Consider the following 12326-nt stretch of genomic DNA (forward strand, 5'->3'; position numbering starts at 1 on the left):
TTATTTTTTATAAATCGAAACGACGTACCAGAAGTATAATCGACAGTTTTGTGTTGCAGTTAACAATATTGCAAGGCTATGGCTGGTTGTCGGCTTTTGTGGATTTTTTTCTTCTTTTTCACACCAGAGTTTGATAATTTAACGCATATTTTCTATTGTAAAAGTATTGAGTGAGTTTTCAGACGTAGTGCTTTTTTCAGTTCAACAATAGCTAATATACATAGATCCCCTGTGTACATAGTAAATATCCGCTACGTGAAGTTTTCACCTAAATTTTCACCAACCCCGTATACATATAATATACGTTTTGCAATGTATACATATATATTCATTTATTATTCCCTCGCTTCTAAACCGTAGTGCTTTGTGCCAATGATACAGTGCTAATTTAATTTGCTTGAAAAGTCACAGTGCCTGCTGCAGCATAATGATAATATAAAAGAAAAAATTGAAGAAAAACAATGAAACGTTAAGGCGTTGAAAAAAACACCCACACCCACACACACACACACACACGAAGAAAGGAGAAGAACGGGAAAATGATCAGATTTAAACGGTGCATGTGCGTCGAGGATTTCTGACGAAGAAATCAAGGTAAATATTGTAGCAATGGGTGTAAAACCGTGCTGAATATATACACAAGCATACAACCTACAACCCTTCGTTATGTCGTCACCGCGTATCCAAGTGCGTTTAAAATTGATCTCCAATAGTTCCGCGTCAGCCGAAAAATTGTAAACCACCCTCTGAAACGAATCCAATGATCTGCGAAAGAGTTTTCAACGCGCGCTTCGTTGAGATGTATAAAGAATATCGTACAGATACATTACATGTGGGTATAGGTGATTTTATTACATTCTGCGAGTGATGTTGACCTTAAATACGTTCGCTTCGTTGGTCCCGATAGCGGTAGCTGACCGACAGATAATAACGCGCACCGTATTACACATGTGGTGTAGAAATATACGTAACTAGTTTTTCATCTTGTATTTCATAATTTTACCAAAACATCGTTCAGAAGCACGCGAGATCTGTGCACTCGACGCGCGAGAGTTTGGGAAGGGGGTGGTGGGGAGGGAGGCGATGATTTTACGGATGTCAAAGGTCTGCGATTAATTGTCTTCGTTCAACGTTGACGACCTCGTATACCGTAAAACATTTCGCATCATATCTTGCTCGCGAGAAGCAGATAGTTGTGATTTTTCACGATGGAATAATTTCGAAATTTTTCGTCAACGTGAGCTTGAATTTTTCTGCAATAACCAATTAGCCGTAAAAGCTCCTCGAACAGAGATTGTAAATTTTCAGTTCCTATGGAGTGAATCGCTACGGAATTTCATAAGAGAAATGTATCGAAAAATATGTTTCATATCAGAGTCATTCGAGAGCGCTTTCGTAGACCAATTTTCGCCCGGGAATATCCGCCTTCTATAATATCATGGTTGAGATTTGGTGAATTCGGGGTGAAATTGCGAACGAGCGAAGAGGGAATCACGGTTCCGCTTGATTGCCGAGACAAAGCCCCGCGGTCTGCGGTGAACTTTGTTGTTCGACGTACGAGTTCTCGCGAATTGCGCGGGTGACGTCGTTTCACTCGTGTGTGATATAACTCGCACGAATGTACATGCGTAAGTCGAGTGTCGGTATAAAAAATGAATATTAATTAGCCTGCGGGAGCCGCGCCGCGTCACATATTGCTCGGTAATATCACGGCGCCGAAACTATGCGGAGTATGAAACAATGAGCCGTTAAAACGCCCGGCGTTTTGTTATTAAACGGTTGATTAATCCGTTTATCACCAAGGCAGCCACACGTATAACTTTCTACCATAGCGCACGCACGTTTCTTTGAAACTAATCGACTTGCGGATCAAAACGGCTCTTCGAACGAAAAATAATTCAGGCTAGCAAAATTGTGCAGATATTTCCAAACAACAGGGTGTTGATAGGGTTGATTTTGAATTCCCATCCCCCCAATCTTCGAATGCTTGTAGGTATAGTTATTAATTAAAATAATTAAAGAAAAAAAATAAACTCCCCGAAAATTTGAACTCTCTACGTCAACTGTAAAATAGTCCGCTCCGAGATCGAAGTATCTTGTGGATAAACGTTTTCCCCGTTTAAAATTTCACAAATCGTTAACGAATATATCGCAAATAATGGAAAATAAATATTTTTCCAGAGAATTCAACGCTCTACAAAAAATCTCTGATGCGTAAAATTTGTAAATTAAAGCGTTCACGTGTTAATTGACGAATTTGATTAAACTTTTAACGTCAATTAAAATAAGTCGACGATGGATTCCGGTGCTTCTTGAAATGAACAGTTGTTACGAAGGCGTTATCGCGTAAGAAACTACTATACCGATATCGACTACTTCCATACGTACGTTAGCTCCGGAGCCGCGATTCGTTTGATAGCTGCTGCAGGCAGCTACGTTTTATTTTGCGTTTTCAAGTCGACGAGAGCTCTTTCCTCGCTCACCTTGACAACGAAATTTACATACCACGAACTCTGATGTCTTCGATGATATTTTCAACGGCAGTCAATTGTTTGTGTCAATTTGCAAGTGAGGTTATTGCAGGCGATCGGTCGGCACAGCTACGCATTTATATTTTTATTCTTTTATTATTTTTCCTGTTTTTTTTTTTTCCCCCTCCTTTTTTTCTTTCTCACCCGTTTACACCGCAGCGTCTTCCGATGACAATATTTGTACAGTTGGAGTAGGTGGATGACGAATTTCCATCGTACATTGCACAATCCCTTTTACTTTGACTCGAGCTCCGTGCGACGTTTATTTATTTATTTCTTTTATTTTTTCATCCTTCTCAACCACCCTGTCGACGTGAGCACTGCGCGAGGAATCCATAGTTGTTGAGGTCGCGTGACAGGTGGTATCGTCGTTTAAGATATTCGACATTCGTTTCTCTCTTCGATCACTTGGAATTATACCTAGATCTACGCGAAGTTTCCTCCGATCACGCGAAATTGCGCGACGACGTATTTTATTAACGTCGAAACTCGGGCGCTGCTCGTTCTTTAAAGAAAATGAGGATAGAACTTTCGTATCCATTTTCATGACTCACGGAGGCTTTTCGTGCCACAAGCCAGACGTGGAAGCAAAAAGGGTGCCGAATTTTTCCAGGGATAAACATATCACGCGGGGAAAACACGTGCGGCTGGCCGGCTGGCCGCTAATCGTTACTCCCTACGTCACCTGAAACAAATTTATGCCAAGAATATATAGAGCGTCGCAACATCTGGTCGCCGTATAAGATTAGTTGTGTTGTTTTATAGAGTCGCGTTAACCATCAACGAATTTGTGGCTCGAATTTTTATTGCCTGAAAATCGTTAGATAAGAACTATCGATGCGGGAAAAAAAAAAACAACAACAAAAAACCACCTTCGCTATTAATTTCATTCTCCCGTTGACAGTCGGTATTTTCGGATAAATCTGTGTTCGTGTTTTTATTTTTTTTTTCTTCCTTCTCCCCTAAGCGATACCTGTCGTCTGTGAATTGGCGATTTGCTGCAAAAAGAAGGTGATGGATGTATGTACGTGTCCTGAACCGAACTGGCGTTGTTGTCGCTGTTTTGGCGGCAGCGTCACGTCGCGCTTCACGTTATTAACATAAGTATCAACAATTAAAAAGGACATTAAGCGACTGGTCACGATCTCTTATTATCCGTTTTTAGTTTCGCACTTTACGGTTGCCATTGACGGATAATTATAATTATCCTTGGCTATGCGAAAGTGTAAAAGGCGGTTGAATGTATCTCCAATAATTCTGATTACAGGCTCAGCCTTTTTTTTTTCTTTGCAATTATTAGCTATTGGTACGATAACACTTCCAGTGTCAAGGTGACGATGCTTAGTTTACTTCGAAAATATTTCGTATCTCAAGTACTCGAAATTTTATTGAAAAATTGAATATTACCCTCGTTGCTACTGTTACGTATCACAGTCGTATTGCGCCACTCATGACATGTATGTATGATGTATACATAAAATAAACGTACGTATATGTAACGGTTTCTTCTACGTCACTAAAGAAATAGAGCTTGAGTCACCTATATATATTTTTCGGGTGTACACAGGTGATTATTCGTCAATTGAACAGTTACCGTGAATATATGTCGAGATCACATGACGTATGACAATCAACGGGCGTGAAAGAACATTTTACATACATGCCAATCTTACTTCTTTTCCATCATCTTGCGTCAGTTGGGTCTATAATTTTCCACGTACCTATCACGACAACTATTTTCAACTATCGGAAAATTATTCGGGCATAGATAACTGTCCAGGAATTCTTTCGAACCGAGATTAGACCGGAAATTCATCATCCACCGGCATGGTTAGGTCGGATTTGTACATAACGATTACGCGATCAGAGATCTTTTCAATTACCTTGTTAGAAATTGAACGCGAGCTTATGACGTGAGTGAAAGTTGGTGGAATTTGAAACAGCAAAGCCGCTCCTGATTATTACAAACGCGTTTTGGCCTGTCAATGCGAAAAGATCAACGACCCCGATGTTCGGTATTCAGATTCCCTTCAAGTTTCAACCAATTTCACGCTTCTTGGAGGGTCGCTCTCAAGAACTTGGGTATAAAGATGTTTTAGTATAAAGAATTCTATGTATAATGTGCCTACACCGAGTATTTTTTGCTTGTGCGATCTTCGTTCACCTTCTTTATCTCTTAGTCCGTTCCTTTCCGTTCCGTTCCACCAATCAGCAGATAGAACTTGGTAATGAGGGATCCGAAGTAATTTTTTTTTTTCCACCGATTTCGACGGTGAGAAATAAATTCTATAGACTTGTGAGATGTTGGAAGAGAAGAAAAAAGAGAACGCACAATTTACGACATAAAAATCTGAAATCTGATCAATATCCGGGAGATCCTCTTAGCATTTCGTGATTCCTGAAAATATTACCATTTGAAATTATTCATATTATACGTCCAGTTTATATAAGTAAATAATTAAGTTGAGGGAAATATCGTCGGAGCCAACCTGCATTGAATTATCGAAATTTAACGCGAAAAATTGACTCAACTAACAAAAGGAACCGTCGAAATATTTTGCGCCGCTCCTATTGATCGACCAAACGATTTTTCCCGTGATTATTTACTTTCGTAAACAATTTCATGACTCCGGATGCTCGATGCGGGGGCGTTATAACTTCTATCTATACGCTGTACGAGCTTTTCCTGTTGGAAGGTTAAGAAAGGCCGCTTTGAACAAGTTCTGATGAATTTCTGGTACTCCGCAGAAAGGGAAAGGAGAGGGTGTCTTTGTAGGAGTAAATTTTCGAGCCACAAAGGATTTGTGGGTATTTCACACTTCCCTCCCTTTTTCGTTTCCTGCCGATCCGTTTGAAAGTTTTCCACACTTCTGCCGCCTGCAGATCACCCGACGTTCTTGAGAAGATTTTGTCTAAATTGCTCGAGAGCTTTTCACTCAGTCTCCATAGCATTACTTAAGTCGTTCGCCCCCTTCCAACTTCCGTTACAATTTCTCGGTGAGATACACTCCCGATCGAAGAAAGTGGATTATTCCGTTGCGACGTCGGTTCTTCGTCAGCTTCTCAATTTATATATCTCCAACGCCAATGCTGAGTACGGACTCAACGTTATTTCCTTCTTTTAATCGCAGTACGCTGCGATGATAAGGAAATATAAAACGCAGAAAGAGTCGAGTATTCTGTTACGGGAAAGCTCTCACTTAAACGGGAAAATCTTCTATGATTATCCCCAGCTTTTCCGCATTCGGGTAACCTTTGTAATCAGCGGAGGATTTACTTGAAAAACGGAATTTTTCTGCACAGCTTTCGTTCAATTTTCGTCTGTAATTTGCCCTCTTTGCCAATGATCGTTATTCTACGGTCCGGTGGCTTCCTCAGATTGTGAAAGGAGATGCAGAGTCACACGTACGTTTGCGTGTCCAACTCGCCATCTGTGCCTCGTCGATTATCACTGCCAAGATCTTCTCCTTCAAATAGCGTATATTAATGATCTTAGTGTCTTCTAACTACCAAAAACATGAACATGATAAATTAACACGACGTATACCGATTAGCATCCTCGAGCCCGAATTCTTCTATTTCAAGACCTGTGACTACTCCGTGAAAAAAACACAAAGGTCAACGCGTATCTGAGATCAAACTTGGCAAAACCAGCTAGTCCTGTTTCTGTACAAGCCATTCAAATTTTTCCCTTTTTTTCTCGTAAACCGGCTGACTGGACGTCGCAATCTCGTATTCAATACTCCGTAATAGTTGGATGAGTTTCGGCAGAAGCTGCAGTTTTACTCGCGATAAAAATTCACTGTGTTATTCGCATAATATTGTTGTGGAAAATGACTACAATTATTCATAACTGGTGGGTTAATAAGCAATAAAATAGGCGGCCTTAGAAGATTAGAAGAAAAAATAAAGTAATTTCTACAGCTAAAAATTTTTCCGGAGTATTAAGTTTTGAATGGAAAAGTTACTCGAACGTATACAAGTAAAACTTATCCAACAGCTTTTATAGATTTCTTGAAAAATTACTATATTAATGCCTGAAATGAAATCGCGTTCGATCGTTAACGAAAAGTCGTTTGCACTTTTCTTCTCTTTCGGTACACCTAAATGTGTGAATGCTAAGAACTTTAAACATTTCCGGATACGCGATGCTGGAATTTCAGCTTAACGACGCCGGGTTATTACACTTTCGAATCGCAGTTCGAAACTGTTCGAGTTGATTTTGCCTGTATCAGGACCGTCGGAATTGAGAATTCCCGTTCCCTCGGCTGCTGCAGGCATGCCAACGAAGTTAACTTCTCGGAAACGATGACTCCTTGTTAGAGCTGAAAATTTCAACCATCAATGCGACATTCTATAGGAAGGAAAAACGGCTCAATCAGGCCTCTCGTTTTTTTCGTCTCCGGCCCTTTCCGCCCCCCTTCGTTACCGATGGACCGAATATACATATTATTATATATAACACCATCGCGTCGCCTTATCGTGCCACGATTTTCATGCAGAAGCACTCTTCGCCCTCCCCATCGTCGGGGGTTATTTCGGTTCGCCGATGCTCCGCATCGCTGGCAGCGTTTAATCTGTGCTTTAAGGGGGGAGCCTGCTTTAGAGGCTTCAAAAAATCGGTTTTTTCGAGGATTTTTTTGGGAAGGAAAGAAATATCCGGTTAAAACGAAACTTTCAGGGTTTATTGTTATGTATTTCAACAGTCTTCTCGAATTTTTTCATTAGGATACATGTCATATTATGCCTGGTACAAGCATTTCACCGAGGCGTCTCGAGTATGCATTTGTCGTGCGGCGGGAAAGGTGCAGGTCGCAATTTCCACCTGAAACAAAGAAACCAAAAAAATTTTACTTCTCAATAGTATGGCTTCTAGTTAAATCAAGAGAATTCCACAAAAAGTGAAAAATTCAACAATTTTTCGCCAATTAAAAAAAAAATTCATTTTTCTGGGAAAAGAATTCACTTTAGATTGTTTAAAAAGTGGGTTAATCTTAACTTTATTAAGGTTTTTTAGGTTCAACTAGAAGAGAATTTCATCCCGAGTACAATGCAATTTGTCTCGTTTCGATAGGACGTTTAGTTTCTTCCCTATCTTTCCCGCCAATTAGGAAAAAGCGTAAAAATGAAAAACGGAGAAATCGTGCGTCAAAGTTTTCGTACATAAAAAATCGTAATTTTCTTGAATTTACCGCATTAATATGCTAATCAGCGATTCCTGGTCCATAGAGTTGCCCTTCAGACTCTTCAAAAAACTGGTTCAAAACTTCAAAAAACTGGTTCAGACTCTTCAAAAAACTGGTTGAAAACTTCAAAAAACCGCTCGTATACCTGCTCGACGCTTGCTCACTATTTCTTCTGTAACTCCGAAAATATTTCGAATTTGCGTCTGAAATTTTAGGGACACATTCTTGGATAGTTTGGGAAGACATTTATGCAAAAAAAAATTGATTTTTTGAAGCCTCTAAAGCAGGCTCCCCCCTTAAAAGTGAGCTATTGCCGAATCCCTTTATCCCTCCTCCCACCCTGCGTACCGATGTAGCAATCACCTTGGACGATGTAATCGACGCAGGGCGTACATAAGTTGGGCCAATATCGTGCAGGTTACTGCAGACATTACAACAAGCCGGTGAACTTGTCGTTGAGTCGTCAGGAATTAACGGTGTCATCCGTTGACGTATCTGATTGCTCGATTATTCTTTTACGACCTGCAGATTATCTGTGGCTTCGTATATTTCCTGTCAGCGTATGCGAACGGCAATTGTTTGATTACGGTTAGCTGTGTAAGGTTAGGCGTGATTGAGGTGGGAAATCCAGCTGGCAGGCCGCAAGCCATGGTCCGTGTCCCATGCAAACTTGTGCGAACAACAAACGATACGAGTAGGGTGAAAATTGTACGAGATGATCCGAAACCTCTCGAACGGCCGTCTCAAGAACCAATTTCGCTCTTCCGGCTGAATTTTCGACTGGGAAAATGGATTGGAAACGTCCCGTTCGAGTCCCGATTTTCGTGCAGAGGCGAGGCGAGGGTCGATTTAGTGTATTAGCCTCTCGAGGTGAAAAAGTTGTTCCATATCGTACTTCGGAAGTTGGTTCGATTTGGGTGAAAGAGTATTTTACAGCATCTATGCGGCTCGATGGATAGAAATTGGGATGGTTTTATCAGATTTTCATATGACTTCCTGAAATTCGATACGGTTTCTTCACACGTCATTCTTGACAAAAGAACGGTATAGCTTCTCTTTGCATCATCGTCGCGCCAATTATCCCAACTAACCGGGTCAACGAAGCTCCACTTTTGGAATCCATGGTCGCAATCAGGAACCAATCAAGAGATGTGCCCCGCTTTCGTTACCGTTTTGTTTTATTGACACGCAATTTCGGGGGCTAAGAGTGGTCGTAACCCTGAGTAATACGTTGACATTTCGTAAAAATTACTGCGTCGATATGTCGTTTTGTTATACAATTGTTGCATTCGGTCGGTATCTCGATTCCTTCGGGTATTCGCTTTGGCAATTAAATTTTTGCGATCGAATCAGACACACGTAACGTAATTAATTATTGTGCACACAGCTGCTGCTGACAAGATTGGCCGGGGGGCCTTTTAAATCTCCGCAACACCTTGTCGTTCTCGTTACATGTTACACAAAGAGAACCAAGTTCGCAATAGGAGATTCTGTGTTAATGGAGAATTACTCGGTCACCGTAACGGCGATATCTCTGATGTAACCACCGGAAATTAATTATCTTACCACCCTGGCTGGAGGGTACAGAAATTTCGTTGATTGTCGTCAATGCCGTACAAAGGTCTCTCTGCGTAGGAATTTCGCCACCTTTTGTGGCTGCCGTCGATATGATATTATGTCGTGGCTGCTTAACGACACGGTCACTTGACCCATTCTTAATTAAATTTCTCAGTCGTTTCGTCTTGCAAGCAATTCCGTGTCTCCTTTGATTACGATTCACCCATACTTTCTCAACAAGCTTATCCTATGCCCTGCAGTTCGAATTACTCCGAGGCGAACCCCTTGTTAATTTACCCCGTAGGCACAACGCCTATTGTCCGGACCCTTGGATTCAACGATAAGTAATATCAGACTACACCGGTGGCCTTGAATGTATCAAAATCAATCGAAGGGTCTTTACGTAACAATCAAACGCAACTAATCAAATAAATTCGAGTTAAATCCAAACGGCAATCGCATCATCTGGCACCAAACTGATATCTTGCTCTGAATCCTGTTGTACACTTTTCTTGTAACTGGTATAAGTGAAAGGTTTGTTTATGCTAACATCCGACCTCAAATTGTGATCATATTTCGACGCCTTTGATGAAAAGTGGTACGCTTCAGATTTCTTACGAAAACTAGCACGTTTTAATTTAGTCATCTCGAATGAGATACAATTTTTTTACACTCTTGTAGAAAGATTACTAGTAGGTTAGGTAAGGACTACTTAATACCCGTACACCCTGTTTTTATAAGAAATCCGAAACATGCTACTTTTCGTAATAGGCGTCGATTCGTTCAATATAAAATGAAAGCGAATATCCTTGGTCTCTCTTATAGTTGCTTCCTGATTGCGTCGGCATGTCAATATTATCCATTCGCGCTCCTTTGTATGTGATAAATTGTTTGCATATCAGCCACGAGATATAACTCTACAGACTCGTTCGATTTGCTTGCCTGCGTTGCATGTTACGAAAGCTTGGAAATAATCTTTTACTCGCCAAGTATCCACTTTGCTGTATTTTATAAATGATAACGCAAAACGCAGGAGATAGGAAGGAGAATTCCTTCGGTTCGACATTCGACGCCGCGATCGCGCGTTTATTCGTTGAGTATAATTTCGTGTAAATAAATATTATGCAGATTGAAAAACGAACTTCCGATTTTATCACGATTGAATCGACCGTGTAAGTACGCGGTGGTATGCTCACTCCAGAAAGTGCCGAGCACGTTTCCGGTTTCATTTGAATATCTAATCGTGCCACGTTCACGTCTCGCTGATCGACTGAAAACTCGAATTCTTCTACATCCAGTTTAACTTCGATCTATCGCACGAATTCACTCAGGACTTTTGCGACTTTGTAATTTTTAGACCATAGAGTAAATATATTCTGACTCCTAAATATATTCGAATTCGAAGTTGACTTGACATTATTGACACTCGATACAGAGGCAGGTTTAAACGACTGCATAATTTGAATTTCTACAGAATCCTGCGAGACAGTGATAAAACGTCTCGATCCCTTTGATAGAGACCAGATGAAATATCCCTGGATTTTTACTGGATCTACCCAGATTTAAAAATAAAGTCATTGTGATTTATGAACAAGCCGAAGCAAAGGTTACCCAGTTGTAGGCTTTTTATTGTGGATAGTGTCCGCTAGACAAGGCGTAAAATGGAGTTACAGCCTCGTAAATGCGAGCCTAATTGTCGCATGAATCCTTATACATAATACTTTGGAAGACGTACCGGTGTAGCCGAATAACTACGTTTCATTTACACGTCAAGGTTAAGTGATAGCGTCTCGGAGACGAAAAATTCAAGTTTTTTCTTCCCGCGTTTCGAATCACTGGCTAATTTTCCGAAGAACGAACAGCCTCCTTTAGACATGCTTGAATATTTGAAGAGAAAAAACGATCGACACGGTGACTTTTTCCTATTTATACCTCAAGGCGGGGGTTGTCAGTGGTTTTAAAAATAGGTTTAAACAAGATTGCTTATTTCTGGATTCAAACTGAATTCAATGACATGCGTCGTCAAGATCCTCGAAATAACTGCTGCTGGGAAATGGCATTGGACTCGCTGCATTCCGTTAGATACTGATCACAAATTACGCCTGATATTTTGCGCGCTTGTTTGCGCGTCAATTAATATTTTGTGATTAAAAAAAGTGATTGACATCTAAATTATTCACTCCAATCACAATTTCGTGACATATCGCATGTCCAACGGTATAAGGACGTGTGCGCCATTATACGAGCTCTTACAATGCGTAAGGATAAAAAAGCTTATTTTCTCCCCTTTTTATTTATGCAAAACACATGATGATGGATTAAGAAATTTCGAAATTGAAAAATGAATTAATTAACCGTAAAAGGTCGAAGATACTGTCGGTTATGCCCTTTCATATCGAACTTTACGAAAAACAATCACGTTCTTTAACGGTGTAAGGTCGCATGTGCCCACAAACCACCTTGTATCCTTATGTTCGGTATAATTTTTTGAGAAAACGTAAAATTTTTTAAATTCTTCCCGATATCGATAAATCCTTATGTTTCGAAGGAAGTTTGCGTCGTTTACGGAAAAAAAAAAAAAATAGCGGCTGCAACCTTATACGATTTATAAATGTGATAAAAATATATTTTGATGCTGAAAAGACGTATCCGCCTAACGCAAGACGTTTATTTATTGTTTCGGCTAATTTTAGTATAAATATGAGTTTTCAGTGCTTTAATAATACTTGTCAAAATCAACTTATGAAAAAATAAATTCCTCAGATACGTAAAAACTTATCTTTCATCGATTTTCTTCCGTTCCTAATTCTCCGCTTTCATATTTGTATTGAACAAATGCGCCGATGGGATTGATAAACCTCCTCTATCAAGTATCGTTTAAAATTTATCGACGTGAAGATAATTTGACACTGGTCCTTCGGGTGTAATTCGCGCTTTAACTACACCTCCGATGAAGATAACGTTATTACGTTAATAGCCAGGACTAAACGCAATGCATGCAAGCGTTATCGAATTTTAGATGATACACGCAAATAGTAGGATCGACGCTTGT

The 12326-nt window shown here is 40.1% G+C and overlaps 2 protein-coding genes across 10 annotated transcripts in view; one reads left to right on the forward strand and one right to left on the reverse strand.

Annotated features, from left to right (window-relative positions):
* The window catches only part of LOC107225786 (cAMP-specific 3',5'-cyclic phosphodiesterase), a 278042-nt gene that overhangs the window by 74013 nt on the left and 191703 nt on the right, over nt 1–12326 (forward strand). Inside the window, exon 2 of one of the 5 annotated variants that reach the window (XM_046738552.1) lies at nt 406–594. The exons of 3 other annotated variants lie outside the window; for them this stretch is intronic. The gene's annotated coding sequence lies outside the window, so the exon portion shown is untranslated. Of the gene's footprint in view, nt 1–388; nt 595–12326 lie in introns of those variants that run through there. One more of the 5 variants, XM_046738553.1, reaches the window with a different exon arrangement.
* The window catches only part of LOC107220240 (elastin), a 98629-nt gene that overhangs the window by 23045 nt on the left and 63258 nt on the right, over nt 1–12326 (reverse strand). Inside the window, exons 1-2 of one of the 5 annotated variants that reach the window (XR_006904113.1) lie at nt 7724–7980; nt 7195–7356 (exon numbers count right to left, since the gene is read on the reverse strand). The exons of 3 other annotated variants lie outside the window; for them this stretch is intronic. The gene's annotated coding sequence lies outside the window, so the exon portion shown is untranslated. Of the gene's footprint in view, nt 1–7194; nt 7357–7723; nt 7981–12326 lie in introns of those variants that run through there. One more of the 5 variants, XR_006904111.1, reaches the window with a different exon arrangement.

The sequence above is a fragment of the Neodiprion lecontei genome, chromosome 4 (assembly GCF_021901455.1).
Source record: "Neodiprion lecontei isolate iyNeoLeco1 chromosome 4, iyNeoLeco1.1, whole genome shotgun sequence".
Classification (NCBI taxonomy): domain Eukaryota; kingdom Metazoa; phylum Arthropoda; class Insecta; order Hymenoptera; family Diprionidae; genus Neodiprion; species Neodiprion lecontei.